The sequence below is a fragment of the Rhinopithecus roxellana genome, unplaced genomic scaffold (genome assembly GCF_007565055.1).
Source record: "Rhinopithecus roxellana isolate Shanxi Qingling unplaced genomic scaffold, ASM756505v1 contig3976, whole genome shotgun sequence".
Lineage (NCBI taxonomy): Eukaryota > Metazoa > Chordata > Mammalia > Primates > Cercopithecidae > Rhinopithecus > Rhinopithecus roxellana.
The window spans coordinates 1-16,555 of record NW_022142889.1 but is presented as its reverse complement, the minus strand read 5'-3'; the positions used below and the strand labels follow the sequence as shown (position 1 = coordinate 16,555).

General features: G+C 46.3%; 1 long non-coding RNA gene and 1 pseudogene across 1 annotated transcript; both read left to right on the top strand.

Moving 5' to 3' along the window:
- The first annotated feature begins 539 nt into the window (after positions 1-539).
- Positions 540-1,751, top strand: LOC115895942. Its single transcript, XR_004055995.1, has 2 exons — positions 540-600; positions 865-1,751. It is a non-coding gene; the product is annotated as an uncharacterized LOC115895942 (long non-coding RNA).
- Positions 1,752-8,679: 6,928 nt separating this feature from the next.
- On the top strand, positions 8,680-11,643 carry LOC104659306 (annotated as a pseudogene).
- The last annotated feature ends 4,912 nt before the right edge of the window (positions 11,644-16,555 follow it).

Genomic DNA, 16,555 nt, shown 5'->3' with positions numbered 1-16,555 from the left:
GTGGGGGCGGGCACCAGGCTCTCTGCAGACATTTCAGAGAGAAATGGGGTCTCCTTGCCCCTGGGTCACTGTCTGCCTGATTTATCTTTATCTCACTGAGGGCCGGGACACAGCAGCAAATAGACCCGGTGCCTTCCTGAGTCAGCCCCTTTCAGGCGAGGGTGACCGTGGGCTCCTCTTCCCTCTCAGAGCCTCCGCATGGGGTCTCCCTCCCTCCTTCAGCCCGTCCATCAGCTCAGTGTTGCGGGGTCCTTGCCATGGCAGTCGTCTCTCCAGCCCTGGAGATGCTTCAGGGAAGATGCAGGTCCATGCTGCAGGCAGACTCAGATCAGCAGAGACGCACCTGACACCTGGCTGTGCAGCCCAGGCTGAGCTGCGTGTGGCAGTGAGCACAGAGGAGAAATGCAGGGTCTACCGTGGTGGCTCACGCCTGGAATCCCAGCACTTCAGGAGGCTGAGGCTGAGGCGGGAGGATGGCTTGAGGCCAGGAGCTTCAGACAGTCCTGGGCAACATACTGCAACCCTGTCTCTACAGAAAAGAAAAAAGTGTGTTGGGCATGGAGGCTCATGCCTGTAGTCCCTGCTACTCAGGAGGCTGAGGTGGGAGGATCATTTGGGCCTGGGAGGCGGAGGCTGCAGGGAGCTGTGATCACCCCTCGGCCTTCCAGCCTGGGCGACACAGCAAGATCCTGTCTGAAAAGGAGAAATAGAGGGGATAAAATTCTATATATATATATGTTTCATTGTAATCTGTAATCTGATTCTGGGGGAGGGGAGCTGATTATTAATTATTATTTATAATAATAATTATTATTTACTATTATTTATAATAATTATTATTATTAATTCCTGATTATCATCCAGGGTTTATGTGACTTTGGACATTAATGTCACCTCCCAGCCTGTTGTCATGAACCCCACTCATCACAGTGGCTGTGGGGTCAGTGGTGCCCAGGACACGGGAGGCTCAGCCGTGGTGAATTTCCAGACCAGTTCAGACCGGAGGGTGGGACGGGAGAGGATCCTGGTGTCGGGTTCCACAGTCCAGGAGGATGATTGACGCCCCCACTCAAGAGCTGACATCGGCTGCAAATACCAAGAAGTGCTGCTTGTGATACGTCTGAAATATGCGGATCACCACAGCCACAGGCCCAGAAAGAGAAAGAAAAATTCCCAACATTGAGACGCATCCCCTGCAATGAACAGAGCTCAGAGCTGAGTGGCCACAGGTGTCCGGGACCACCCAGGGTCACTAGGGAGGAGGAGGTTCCCACCTCCGTGTGGGACAGAAGAGGAACCCCAGGTCCTCGCAGGCAGGGAGGGGTCAGGGCTCTGGGTGGGGCTGGACGCTGTGGCTCCCCCTCCCCTGTGTGTGTCTCTGCTCACTCACTGGAGTCCACGCTCAGCTCTCAGCCCCTCCCTGTGTGTGAGAAACAGATTCAATCCGTGGTGCTCAGACATGGGCGTCTGCCCCACAGGTGAGTGTGAGGCTGGCATTGGTCCCATCCCTGCCGGGCACAATCTTGAGCTGACGCTAAGTTTGGGAGAGTGGGGCAGGAGCAGCGGCAACGATCCCCTTCATCAGGCTGATGCCTGGACAGCCGTGGGAGAAACCCTTTATGAAAGGCCAGGTGCGCGGGAGGAGGGCCGCCCCGCAGGAATGACAACCATATGAGGAAAGTTGTCGAAATGCATTAGGTAGACATTGTGAAGCTGAAAAGCTATATTAAATTAACACCATTAAAAAGGAATTTATGTCTGGGCGTGGTAGCTCATGCCTGTAATCCCAGCACTTTGGGAGGTGGATGTGGGCAGATCACTCGAGGCTAGGAGTTCGAGACCAGCCTGGGTAACATGGTGAAACCCCATCTCTCTTTTTTTTTTTTTTTTTTTTTTTTGAGACGGAGTCTCGCTCTGCCGCCCAGGCTGGAGTGCAGTGGTGGGATCTAAGCTCACTGCAAGCTCCAGCTCTGCCTCCCGGGTTTACACCATTCTCCTGCCTCAGCCTCCCGAGTAGCTGGGACTACAGGCGCCCGCCACCTCGCCTGGCTATTTTTTTGTATTTTTTAGTAGAGACGGGGTTTCACCGTGTTAGCCATGTGGTCTCGATCTCCTGACCTCGTGATACGCCCGTTTCAGCCTCCCAAAGTGCTGGGATTACAGGCTTGAGCCACCGTGCCTGGCCAGTGAAACCCCATCTCTAATAAAAATACAAAAAATTATCTAGGCATGGTGGTGAGTGCCTGTAATCCCAGCTATTCGGGAGGCTGAGGCAGGAGAATCTCTTGAACCTGGGAGGTGGAGGCTGCAGTGTGCTGAGATCACGCCAAAGCACTTCAGCTGGGACAAGAGTGAAACTGTCGGCCAGGCACGGTGCTCACACCGTGCTCACACCTGTAATCACAGCAGTTTGGGAGGTTGAGGCGGGTAGATCACGAGGTCAGGAGATAGAGACCATCCTGGCTAACACAGTGAAACCCTGTCTCTACTAAAAATACAAAAATTAGCCGGGCGTCGTGGCAGGTGCCTGTAGTACCAGCTACTCCGGAGGCTGAGGCAGGAGAATGGTGTGAACCTGGGAGGCGGAGCTTGCAGTGAGCCGAGATCGCACCACTGTACTCCAGCCTGGGCGACAGAGTGAGACTCCGTCTCAAAAAAAAAAAAAAAAGCGAAACTGTGTCTCAAAAAAAAAAAACAAAGTAATTTACTAGCCGTATATACCTACTATGCAAACATAACAAAATCAAAAACATAATTTAATCTAGGACAAGACAGCTGAAATAGTAAATATATACATTAGGATAAAATGTTCATTAAATTTTCCATAGTGTGTCATGGAAAGAACAGAAATTAAACAATAGAAAATATTAATATATACAGGAAGTGGAATGAGAAGAAAGAATGTGTCTGTCACGGTTTCAGAAAGAAGGAAGAAGGATGTTCACAAAATGAATGAAGAGCTAATGGTTGAAATTTTTATAGAACTGAAGAGAAAACATCAGTTTATAAGTAAATTTAATCTCTCGATCATAGTAAAGTGAAACACATGAGGCATCAATTTAAAATAATCCTAAAACTACCAGAGAAAATGTAAATGACCCTTGAATGAATGACAAGCTCATCGGGACTGGAGTTCAAAAAAGCAAACAGCAGCCCCAGAAGATACAGGAGAAACAACCACAAGGGCTCAATTGTGCGGAGAGAGTTCTGTGCTGGGCCTAGTTATTACTATTATAAGTATTATTTATTATTATTATTATTAGTTTTTGAGATGGAATTTCGCTCTTGTTGTCCAGGCTGGAGTGCAATGGCGCGATCTTGGCTCACTGCAACCTGGCCTCGTTATTATTAAAGCACTAAGTTTCAGAGTCAGCTGTAGATAAATCCTAAAACACAAGGAGACTCGGGACATTTATGAGTCGTCAGGTCAGGTGGTGGTCTTATGAGGAATAAGGAGGGCGTTTTCAGTGTCCTTTTATCAAGTACCACAATAATAACAAAGAGAGAGAGAGATTGAGACAGAGAGAGATGGAGAGATAGAGAAAGAGAGAGAGATACTGAGACAGACAGACAGAGGGAGAGGGAGACAGAGAGAGAGGGAGAGAGAGAGAGACAGAGCCAGGCATCGCTGGAGCTGCAAGGCTGCAGATATGTTTGCATCTGGGCTCTTTCTGCAAGCAATACTAATGATGTAAATCAGGGAGTGGAATAACGAATCCCAGATGGAGAAGATGAGATGCTGCTGTGAATAAAAGAAGTCAACAGTACCTATGAAAAGCTAATAAGCATAGATCCATCTGTAATCTGTGTATATACAAGTATATACCTTTCTACTAAGAATCTGAAAGCGCAAGGAAATGGATTTGCGTCTCTGGAGCCTCCAGAAAGGAATGCAGCCACGTTATGGCCTCGATTTTGTCCTAAAAGACCTCTTCAGAATTCTGATATTCAGAACTGTGAGATAACGAGTTTGTGTTGCTGAAGCTGTTGAATATGTAGTAATTTGTTATGGCAGTAACAGCAAACCAATACTAACACAAACAGCCTTTGAAAAGAAAAACAGTTGATATTTCATACTTTTAAATCAACAGTCTGTGAAGAAGAGAAAGTTACACACTTTCACTCAACCAACCACATGTCCTTAAAATTTACAATTTACAAAGCATCAATTGAGACACAATGGAGGATTTGAAGAAATATTGATCAGACTTTGATAGATTAAGTGAACAAAATATATGTGAGAGCTGAATGGCACAAATATTCAATCTGATGCCCATGTATGATGTTTCAATTGTTTATATATATTATAAATTTGTATAGAAACATTTCTGGAATATGCATATAGCAACAAAGTGGGAATGTGTATTTCTTCATATATTTCTTTTTGAAACAAGGTCTCTCTCTGTTGCTCCATCTGAAGTACAATGGCACTATCCCAGCTCACTGCAGCCTTGACCTCCCCAGGCCTAGGTGATTCTCCCACAACCATCTCCTGAGTAGCTGGGACTACAGGATCATGCCACCTTGCCCGGCAAAATTTTTTTAATATGTATTTTTTGTAGAGACGAGGTTTCGCTATGTTGCCCAGGCTGGTCTCAAACTCCTGGTCTCACGGGATCTGGCTACCTTGGCCTTCCAAAGTGTTGGGATTACTGGTGTGAGCCACTGTGCAAGGCCAGGAATACTTACTTATGAAAACATATTGATCAGAAATATCTATCTTTTTTTTTTTGGAAACGAAGTCTCGCTCTGTTGCCAGGCTGGAGCGCACTGGCGCGATCTCGGGTTACTGCAATCTCTGCCTTCTGGGTTCAAGCGATTCTCCTGCCTCAGCCTCCCAAGTAGCTAGGATTACAGGCGCGCCCCACCACACCCAGCTATTTTTTTTGTATTTTTAGTAGAGACGGGGTTTCACCAAGTTGGCCGGATGGTCTCAATCTCCCGACTTTGTGATCCGCCCACCTTAGCTTCCCAAAGTGGTGGGATTACAGGCGTGAGCCACTGTGCCCGGCCATATCTATCATATTTAGACAACAAAGTAAGCATCCAAATTGTTACTACAGGTAACGTTTCTTGATTAGAAGTTCAATTAAATTAGCAGCCAACAATAAGAAGACATTTAGAGAAAAAAACAATACTTTGGGAACAAATAACATTCTAAATATTCATGGGTTATAGGCCAGGTGTGGTGGCTCATGCCTGTAATCCCAGCACTTTGGGAGGCTGAGGCACGTGGATCATTTGAGGTCAGGACTTTGAGACCAGCCTGGCCAACATGGTGAAACCCTGTCTCTACTGAAAATGCAAAAATTAGCTGGGTGTGGTGGCATGCAGCTGTATTTTCAATGACTCACGAGGCTGAGACAGGAGATTCACTTGAACCTGGGAAGTGGAAGTTGCAGTGAGCCGAGATTGTGCCACTGCACTCCAGTCTGGGTGAGAAAGACTCCACTGCAAAAACAAAAACAAATATTCATGGGTTATAGAATCACACAACATTAAATTGACAGAGAATTAACGAGAAAATGTCAGTGAAATTATAACATGAACATTTGTATGATGTAAAGTAAGACAGTGAGACAGCGAGAGAGCACAACAATTACCAAATCAAGATGGAAAGAAGCACTGCTACCGGTCCTACAGACATAAAAGGACTCGTGAAGCAAAACTAGAAATCTATGCTAAGATGTTTTACAACTAACATTTAATAGAAAATATCTTGAAGTAAACAAACTACCAAAATTTACTCAAGAACAAATATATAGTGTAACATTTCCTATTTTTACTGAAGAAATTCAACTGGCTGGGTGCAGTGGCTCACGCCTTTAATTCCAGCACTTTGGGAGGCTGAGGTGGGCAGATCACCTGAGGTCAGGAATTCAAGACCAATCTGGCTAACATGGTGAAATCCCGCCTCTACTAAAAATACAAAAATTAGTCAGGCGAGGTGGCACATGCCTGTAATCTCAGCTACTCAAGAGGGTGAGGCAAGAGAACCATTTGAACCCGAGATGCGGAGGTTGCAGTGAGCTGAGATCACACCACTGAATTCTAGCCTAGGTGACAGAGGGAGACTCCGTCAAAAAAAAAAAAAAAAAAAAAAAAAAAGAAAGAAAGAAATTCAACCTACACTCAGAAATCTTTCCATAGGGAAATCTGGCCTGAATGGGTACACTGTTGATTTCTACCAAATATTTGAGAAAGTAATAATAACATGGAAAATCTAGAGGAAATGAACAAATTCCTAGACACACATAACCTACCATGATTGAACCGGGAAGAAATCTGAAGAGACCAATAAGAAGTAACGAGATGGAAGCTGTAATGAAAAGTCTCCTAGGAAAGAAAAGCCTGGGACCTGATGGCTTCACTGCTGAATTCTACAAAACATTTATAGAATAAATAAAATCAATGCTACTCAAACTATTCTGAGTAATAGGGGAGGGAATACTTCCAAACTCATTCTACAAGGCCATATCACCCTAATACTAAAAGTACACAAAGGCACATCAAAACAACAAAACTACAGGCAAGATCTCTGATGAATATTGATGCAAAAATCCTCAACAAAATACTAGCAAACCAAATTCAACAATATATGAGAAATATCATTCAACATGATCAGGTGGGATTTAATTCCTGGGGTGCAAGGATCGTTCAACATACGCAAATCAATTAATGTGATACATCATAACAACAGAATGAAAGGTAAAAACCATATGATCCTTTCAATTGATGCTGAAAAAGCACTTAGTAAATTTCAACATCTCTTATGATAAAAACCCTTAAAAAACTGGGGATAGTTGAAATATACCTCAACATAATAAAAGCCATATATGACAGACCCACAAGCTAGTACTATGCAGAATGGGGAAAAACTGAAAGCCTTTCTTCTTAGATCTGGAACGTGACAAAGATGCCCACTGTCACCACTGTTACTCAACATAGCACTGGAAGTCCTAGCTAGAGCAATCAGACAAGAGAAAGACATAAGGGGCATCCAAATTGGGAAATAAGAAATCAAATTATCCTTGTTCGCAGATGATACGATCTTATCTTTGGAAATATCTAAAGACCTCACAAGAAAACTATTAGAACTGATAAACAAATTCAGTCAGGTTGCAAAATACAAAATCAACATTTAGAAATCAGAAGCATTTCTAGCCAGGAACAGTGGTCACGCCTGTAATCCCAGCACTTTGGGAGGCTGAGGCAGGTGGATCATGAGGTCAGGAGTTCAAGACCAGCCTCGTCAAGATGGTAAAACCCCGTCTCTACTAAAAATATAAAAAGTAGCCGGGCACAGTGGTGGGCACCTGTAATCCCAGCTACTTGGGAGGCTGAGGCAGGAGAATTGCTGGAACCCGGGGGGCAGAGGTTGCAGTGAGCCAAGATCATGCCACTGCACTCCAGCCTGGGCAACAGAGCAAGACTCCATCAAAAAAAAGAAAAAAAGAAATCAGAAGTATTTCTATATGTCAACAGTCAACAACCTGAAAAAGAAAAAAAACTCATCCCATTTACAATATCCAGACATAAAATTAAATACCTAGGAATTGACTTAACCAAAGAAGTAAAATGGCTTATATCCAAAAGACAGGCAATAACAAATACTAGCGAGAATGGGGAGAACAGGGAACCCTTGTATGCTATTGGTGGGAACCTAGATTAATACAATCACTATGGAGAACAGTTTGGAGGTTCCTTAAAAAACTAAAGCTAGGCTGGGCGCGGTGGCTCAAGCCTGTAATCCCAGCACTTTGGGAGGCCGAGGCGGGCGGATCACAAGGTCAGGAGATCGAGACCATCCTGGCTAACACCGTGAAACCCCGTCTCTACTAAAAAATACAAAAAACTAGCCGGGCGAGGTGGCGGGCGCCTGTAGTCCCAGCTACTCGGGAGGCTGAGGCAGGAGAATGGCGTGAACCCGGGAGGCGGAGCTTGCAGTGCGCTGAGATCTGGCCAGTGCACTCCAGCTTGGGCGAGTACCTTATGATCCAGTAATCCCACTGCTGGGCATACACTAAAAAGAAAGAAAATCAGTCTATCAAAGAGATAGATATCTGCACTCCTATGTTGCCCAAGCTGGAGTGCAGTGGCGTGATTTCGGCTCACTGCAACCTTCGCCTCCTGGTTTCAAGCGAATCTCCCGCCTCAGCCTTCTGGGTAGCTAGGATTACAGGCGCCTGCCACCATGCCTGGCTAATTTTTGTATTTGTAGTACAGACGAGGTTTTGCCACGTTGACCATGCCAATCTCGAACTCCTGGCCTCAAGTGATTCCTCCGCCTCAGCCTCCCAAACTGCTGGGATTTCAGGCATGGGCCAATGTGCCCGGCCAATATATTTATTTCTATTTACTATTCTAGGAGTTCTAATATGAGAAGAGAACAGAAACATATTTCAATGTGTAACGACCCCTAATGATTCAGCTTTGATGGTAAATATAAATCCGTCTCCACATGGCAGTCTTCCCTGCGCGTCTTGTCTCGTCCTTGTCTTACTAGGACATGAGTGATACTGGATTCAGATCCTGTCCTCATCCAGCATGACTGCATCTTTAATTTACCTAATCACATCTCTAAAGACCCTGTTTCTGCATGAGTTCACACTCACAGGTAAGGGGGTTAAGGCGCCAACACGTCCTTTCGGGGTTACAAGGCAACCCACGACACCCATCATGGTTGTGTCCACTGCGGAGCCTCCATCAGTGCCCAGTGAGTGATCTACGCTGCCCGTAATTCTTCCTACCGGCTGTTCTACTGCGATAAAGAAAATAAAAAGAACAGGGTACAGTTGGCCGGGCGCGGTGGCGCAGGCCTGTAATCTCAGCACTTCGGGGAGGCCGAGGAGGGTGGATCACTTGAGACCGGCCTGGCCAACATGGTGAAACCTCTCTCCTCAGAAACACCACCACCAAATTAGCCGGGCATCCTGGCACACGCCTGTAATCCCAGCTACTCTGGAGGTGGAGGCAGGAGAATCACTTGAATCCGGGAAGCAGAGGTTGCAGTGAGAGGAAGAAAGAAAAGGGCAAAGGGGCTTGAGGGCAGGAGGCTGGGGAAGCTGCGCGGTGCGGGCGCCGCCGCCATGTTGGGTCTGAAGCGAGGGAGGGGGCGGCGTGCGGGGGCGGCGTGCGGGGGCGGCGCCGCCGCCATGTTGGGTCTGAAGCGAGGGAGGGGCGGCGTGCGGGGCGGCGTGCGGGGGCGGCGTGCGGGGGCGGCGCCGCCGCCATGTTGGGTCTGAAGCGAGGGAGGGGGCGGCGTGCGGGGGCGGCGCCGCCGCCATGTTGGGTCTGAAGCGAGGGAGGGGGCGGCGTGCGGGGGGCGGCGTGCGGGGGCGGCGCCGCCGCCATGTTGGGTCTGAAGCGAAGAAGGAGCGGGCGGCAGTGGCGTGGGATCTGCTTCACTGTGAGCGGCCAGGAGCCGCGGCGGCACCCTTGACGTCAGCAATCATCAGCCTCAGTCCAAGGTGGAGATCCACTATGAGGGCATCCTCTACACCATGACACCGAACGCTCCCCCACAGCCCTCGCCAAAGTTCGATCCTTTGGTCCAGAAGACAGACCGCCAGATGGTCCAATACCGCCACAAGATGGAGTCTTTGAATCCATTGTATTCCGTGGGAGTGACGTGAAAGACCTCAGTTTGGGAGCCACCAAAACCACGGTGTTCTTTGCCTCAAGACCCAGCTATCTTGCAGTTCTCACTAGGCTCATTGACTTCTTCGCTGCAGTCGGTGGGTTCTTAGGGGCCTTTGGGCAGGATGCCCACATCCAGCCAGTTCAGTCCAAGTTCCTTAGTGGGGCAGCAGTTTGGTGCTGTTGGTGTTGCTGGAAGCTCTTTGACCTCTGAAACAGAAATATCAAACAGTGGTACCTTGCCCCAAAGTAGTGCGGTTGGTTCTCCCTTTACACAGGATACAAGATCTCTTAAAAACACAATTATCTCAGGGTCGTTCAAGCGCTCAGATCGACCCTTTGAGAAAAAGCCCAACCATAGAACAAGCAGTGCAGACCGCCTGGGCCTGCTTACCTGCTCCAGCACCTGTTGGGAGAAGGAGTCCTGTGTCAACCAGGCCTGTGCCATCTACCAGCCAAAAAGCAATAGAGAATCAGGGGCACAGGTGAGCTGAAGCACGTTCCAAGGCCAGAAAATGAGCAACTCAGAAATGATAACAAGAGACAAGTAGCTCCAGGTGCTCCTTCAGCACCAAGGAGAGGGCATAGGGGTCGTTGGGGTGGCAGGGGAAGATGGGCCAATGAAACTTGAGAAAGACTTGGACTTTAAAAGTCCAAATGCACAATTCAACAAGGAAGAGATTGGCAGAGAGTTTCATAATAAATTAAAAGAAGATAAACTTGAGAAACGGGAGAAGCCTGGAAATGGTGAAGATAAAGGAGACTCAGGAGTTGATGCCCAAAACAGTGACGGACGTGCTGATGAAGAAGATCCACCTGGATCTAATTGCTCTTATGACCAGACTAAATCCTTCTTTGATAATATTTCTTGTGATGACGATAGAGAACAGAGACCAACCTGGGCTGAAGGAAGATTAAATGCTGAAACATTTGGAATCCCACTTTGTCCATGGAGGATACAGAGGCAGAGGGCCTGGTGGTGGCAGAGGTGGTACCTTGACCACGGTGGATTCACCGTGGTGGATTCAGAGCAGATTCTGGGGACCGGGAGTTTGCAGATTTTGAATATAGATTTTGAATACAGCTTTTGGCCCCGAAAAGGTCTGAATTGATGGTACTGCTTTCTGAAAGAAAGACAACAAAGCTGCTGCATAGTCTACAAACAAATCTCTGAAAATAGGTGAATTTCTAGCTCTTCGTGGTCCCGGAAATTGATTTCAGTCTTTGAGAAGAATGAAGAAGTGAATTTGCTGTACGTTTGCCACCAGCACTGGGTTTTTGTTTTTTGTTTGTTTTTCCGTTTAATTTCAGAGATAAAATGCAGTCAGTTTTTGGGGGAGGAAGGCTTATCTTAAGACATGAGGATCAACTATATTTGGAATAGCAGAAGGTTGAGTAATTTCTTCTGTATAGTGAAACTAAAGCAGTAATTCAGTGGGACTTACAAGTATTGTTTCATCACCGAAAGTTTTGTTTTGTTTTTTTAAATCACTGAATTGTATGTGGTAATTGCAGGTTGTCTGCAGATAGGGCCGTGATACTGTGTTCTGAGCCAAGGAGGGTGTGTGCCTGTGTATCTTTCTCCTCTCTTTTGGGGAATCTTGTGATATGAAGTAGCTTATTTCGTCAATTAATTAGGGTGCTGGATGGTAGAGAATTTTGTCAGTCAACTATGTACACACGGTAAATACTGTTTCTCAGGCACACGTAACTTTTTTATATAGTTGTAAAATTCCTTTATATTCCATTGCCAAAGAAACATTAAAAACTTTGTAAAGCTATATACCAAGCAACTATTTTTTTTTTAAAACATAAACATTTTAAAGTTAGCAAAAAAAGAAAAAAGAAAAGGGAAAGGGCAAAGTGATCACTTTTGGCATCGGGTAACCCTTATTTTCTTCCCTGGTGGTACTCTTCCACCAGGCAGATAATCTAACTCCAAATCACCTAAAAGTGCAGGCCCAGGATGTGCTTATCTCCCCAGTGGGTCACCTGGAAGAGTGGGGATGGGGGCTGTTGATGATGCGCTCCTTTCCTTTCCCAGCCCACGTGCTCTACCTCTGAAAAGACATAGCATTTTCATTTGCAGAGCCCATTATAGAAAAATAAATAAGAACGAATATGTTAGAAGAAAAAGACATAGCATCATTTAGTGTTCATTCATACGAATATGCATATTATCTACAGCTATCTATATCTCTGTTTTGTATCTATGTGTATTACACCATCAGAGAGCACCTAAAGTGCAGAGCCTCATCCACAAACTGTTTCTTGCATCTACTATAAGAGGCCATTCTGATGCTCTGTCAGCCGCAGCAGCACCCAACCACTACATGGCACGCATCCTATCTCAGGTCATCCCCAGGATATCACGTGGCCCTGTTCTCATTGCCAGCCCTCAGAGCCTCTGCCAGCCCCTCCCTGGTGGAGAAACCTTCCGGGATTCAAGCACCGTGCTCAGGACGCATGTCCCCTTCTGCAAGTTTTAGGGTTAAGTGACCCTTCCAGCTGTGTGCCTGAAGGTCCTGGATATCTCTGGATGGGGGAATTGGCAGTTGAAGAATTCCTGGGAGTCTGAGCCTGGGCTGAGTTTGGGATTGGCTCCTGAAAACCCTTGTAAATATTTTACATTCCCGAATATAAACCAATAAAGACAGCAGGCAAAATCAAGGCCATGCCCATGACTTTGGGCACATTCCGAAGATGGTTGTGGTGAGTCCTGCACCATTAATTCCCTTTTGCTTCTCATTCCCGCCTCTCTGGAAACAAGCAGGTCCATGAGACGCAGTTCAGTGGGTTTTGCTGTGGTTCAGTGGGGTTTCCCTCCCTAGACGCCCCAGGAGTGCAGGTCTAAGGTTTGGAAATACTTTCCTTTCTACATATGTCTATACACGGTCCATCTTAATGATCTGCAGATTTCATATTTGTGAATTCCCCTCATCGCTGAAATTGATGGGTAACCCCCAAATCAAGAACTAGCAGTGATCATTCATGGACATGGGACACAGTAGCAAAAACTTTGAGTCACCAGACATGCATGTTCCATACTGAGGTCAAACCAGGTGACACCCTGGCTCCTTGCTTTAGCTCTCAAACCGCAAACAAGTATCCTGTTATTTTCCTTTCTTTTCTTTCTTTTCCTTTTTCTTTTTTTCTTTTTGATACGGAATCTCTCTCTGCTGCTCGGGCTGGAGTGCAATGGCACGATCTCGGCTCACTGCAACCTCCCAGGTTCAAGTGATTCTCCTGCCTCAGCTTCCCAAGTAGCTGGGATTACAGGTGCCCGCCACCACACCCAGCTAATTTTTGTATTTTAGTAGAGACAGGGTTTCACTATGTTGGTCAGGCTGGTCTCGAACTCCTGACCTCAGATGATCCACCCACATCGGCCTCCCAAAGTGCTGGGATTACAGGCATGAGCCACTGCACCCGGCTAAGTGTCCTCTTCAAGGTCTGTTTAGTACCACAGTTTTGGCATCTTTCTGCCTTTTTGGGGGTGGTTTTGTTGTTTAGAATGTCCCCCAGTCATAGCGCTGAAGTGCTGTCTGGCGTCCCTAAGCGCAAAGAGGCTGTGATATTCCTTGCGGAGAAAATATGTGTGTTAGATAAGCCTCATTCAGGCATGAGTTATAGTGCTATTGGCTGTGAGTTCAATGTTAATGAATCTATAGTAATGTTAAAAGGTGCCTTTATTTATTTATTTATTTATTTTGTGAGACAGATTCTCGCTCTGTCCCCAGGCTGGAGTGCAGTGGCCGGATCTCAGCTCACTGCAAGCTCCCTCCCGGGTTTAGCCATTCTCCTGCCTCAGCCTCCGGAGTAGCTGGGACTACAGGCGCCCGCCACCTCGCCCGGTGTTTTTTTTTGTTTTTTTATTAGAGACGGGGTTTCACCATGTTAGCCAGATGGTCTCGATCTCCTGACCTCGTGATCGCCCGTCCTCGCCTCCCAAAGTGCTGGGATTACAGGCTTGAGCCACCGCTGCCCGGCCAAAAGTGCCTTTAAAGCAGAAACACACATAAGACAAGTTTTATGTATTAACGGTTTGATTATCATGAAATCAGAGGGCCGCCGGCGCGCTTGCTCAGCCTGTAATCCCAGCACTTTGGGAGGCCGAGCGGGCGGATCACGGGTCGGGAGATCGAGACCATCCTGGCTAACACTGTGAAACCCGTCTCTACTAAAAAATACAAAAAACTAGCCGGCGAGTGGCGCGCCTGTAGTCCAGCTACCACGGGAGGCTGAGAGGGAGAATGGCGTAACCCGGGAGGCGGAGCTGCAGTGAGCTGAGACCGGCCACGCACTCCAGCCTGGACAGAGCGAGACTCCGTCTCAAAAAAAAAAAAAAAAAAAAAAAAAAGAAATCAGAGGGTCAAAGGACCCTAACCCTGTATTTCCGGTATGAGCAATGGTTCAGTACTCACTAATATAGTGTAAATAGTGATTTCATAGAGCATAACTACAGTGAATGGCCAGCGTCAATTGTATCTATGGATCTATATCTAACTAAATATCTAAACAAAAATTTTTCTTTATTTTATTTATTTATTTTTTGAGATAGAGTTCTGCTCTGTCACCCAGGCTGGAGTACAGTGGTGCCATCGCTGCTCACTGCAACCTCCGCCTCCCAGGCCCAAGTGATCCTCCCACCTCAGCCTCCCAAGTAGCTGGGACTATGGGCATGAACCACCACAGCTGGCTAATTTTTGCATATCTTTGTAGAGACGGGGTTTCACATTGTTGTCCAGGCTGGTCTCGAACTCCTGGGCTCAAACAATCCGCCCGCCTAGACCTCCCAAAGTGCTGGGATTACAGGCATGAGCCACCATGTGTAATTTCTTATTATAAAAGTATGTACATGTTTAGTGTAGAAAACATGGAAACATGCAGTATTACACCTCTCACTTCAGTGAGAAGCCTTCAGATCTTTCTCTGTGCTTACATGTTAATTGCACTGTACATGCTGTTTGGTAAGTTTCTTTTCTTTTTTGAGACAGAATTTCACCTTGTAGCCCAGGCTGGAGTGCACTGTTTTCTTTTGTTGGTGTGGGGGGGGGAACGTACAATTGAGATATTCTGGATAGTATATACTGTGTTTATTTATGTGGGGGTTTTCTTCTGAGCTTGTTTTTCTTTTTTTTTGAGTTTGGCGTTGGTGTGTTGCTCCCCCTCTCCTGCCTCAGCCTTCCAGGTAGATGGGATTACAGGTGTGTGCCACTACATCCAGCGAATTTATTATTTTTATTATTTTTTAATTTTTTTGAAATGGAGCCTAGCTCTGTCACCTAGGGTGGAGTGCAGTGGCGTGATCTCAGCTCACTGCAGCCTCCACCTCCTGAGTTCAAACTGTTCTCCTGCCTCAGCCTCCCAAGTAGCTGGGACTACAGGTGCATGCCACCACACCTGGCTAATATGCTTTGTATTTTCAGTAGAGATGAGGTTTCACCATGTTGGCCAGGCTGGTCTCAAATTCCTGACCTCAGGTGATCCACTTGCCTTGGCCTCCCAGAGTTCTGGGATTACAGGCATGAGCCACTGCACCTGGCCTGGTAAGTTTCCTTCTCACATAAATTATCATGAACATCTGTCTTTGGCAATAGATAGCCTTCTATGATATCATTGTCATTGTAGAACTTGAGTATACACACACTTTATTAACTAATATAGATATTTAAATTGATTCTAATTTTTAAATAACATTACTGTAAGTAATGTTTCACCTTGTAGCGCAGGCTGCATATATATATTTGCAACCTGAATATATAAAAGGCTGAATATATAAAATTATATATGTTAATGGAGATAAAATGTACACATACTTAAATCCACAGATGTTTCTCTTTTTTCAAGACAGGGTTTCATTCTGTTGCCCAGGCTGGGATGCAGTGGTGTGATCATGGCTCACTGCAACCTTGACTTCCCAGGTTCAAGCAATCCTCCTACCTCAGCTTCCCAAGGAGCTGGGACTACAGGTGTGCACCACCACGCTGGACTAATTTAAAAAAAGTTCTGTCTGGGCGCGGTGGCTCACGCCTGTAATCCCAGCACTTTGGGAGACCAATCACCTGAGGTCGGGAGTTCGAGACCAGCCTGATCAACAAAGAGAAATCCCATCTCTACTAACAATACAAAATTAGCTGGGCATGGTGGCACATGCCTGTAGTCCCAGCTACTCGGGAGGCTGAGGCAGGAGAACCGCTTGAATTTGGGAGGCAGAGGTTATGGTGAGCCGAGATCGCACCATTGCACTCCAGTCTGGGCAACAAGAGAGAAACTCCACCTCAAAAAAAAAAAATCTATCTATCTATCTATCTATCTATCTATCTATCTATCTATCTATATCTTTTGTAAAGACTTGTTTACAAAACAAGCCTTGTTATGTTGACCAGGCTGGTCTCAAACTCCTTGTTTCAATCTGTCCTCCTGCCTTGGCCTCCCAAAGTGCTGGGATTTTAGGTATGAGCCACTGTGCCAGGCCCACAGATCTTAAGTGTACAAATTTGATGAGTTTTGATAAATGCATACACATTTCCATCAGCTCCCAGAAAGTCTCTACCCCAGTGTAATTGCTCAATGGATTCTTCCTGCCTGCCGCCCAGACAAAACCAGTTCACTGAGACCGTGGTATTGCAGTAAAGAAGGATTTTAATTAACACGATGCCGGCCTTGTGGGTGAACTGGAGTTGTCATTCAAATCAGTTTCCTCGAAGACTTGGAGGTTAGGATTTTTCAAGGATAGTTTAATGGGCGGGGGACTAGGGAATGGACGCTGCTTACTGTTTGGGGATGCCATCATAGGGGTGTGGAAAATAGTCCTTGGGCACTGAGTCCAACACGGGGTGCAAGGCTACAGGACTGGTTAAATGATGAGTCATGAGTCCGGGTGGAGTCAGTCAGTTGCTGGGATGCAAAAGTC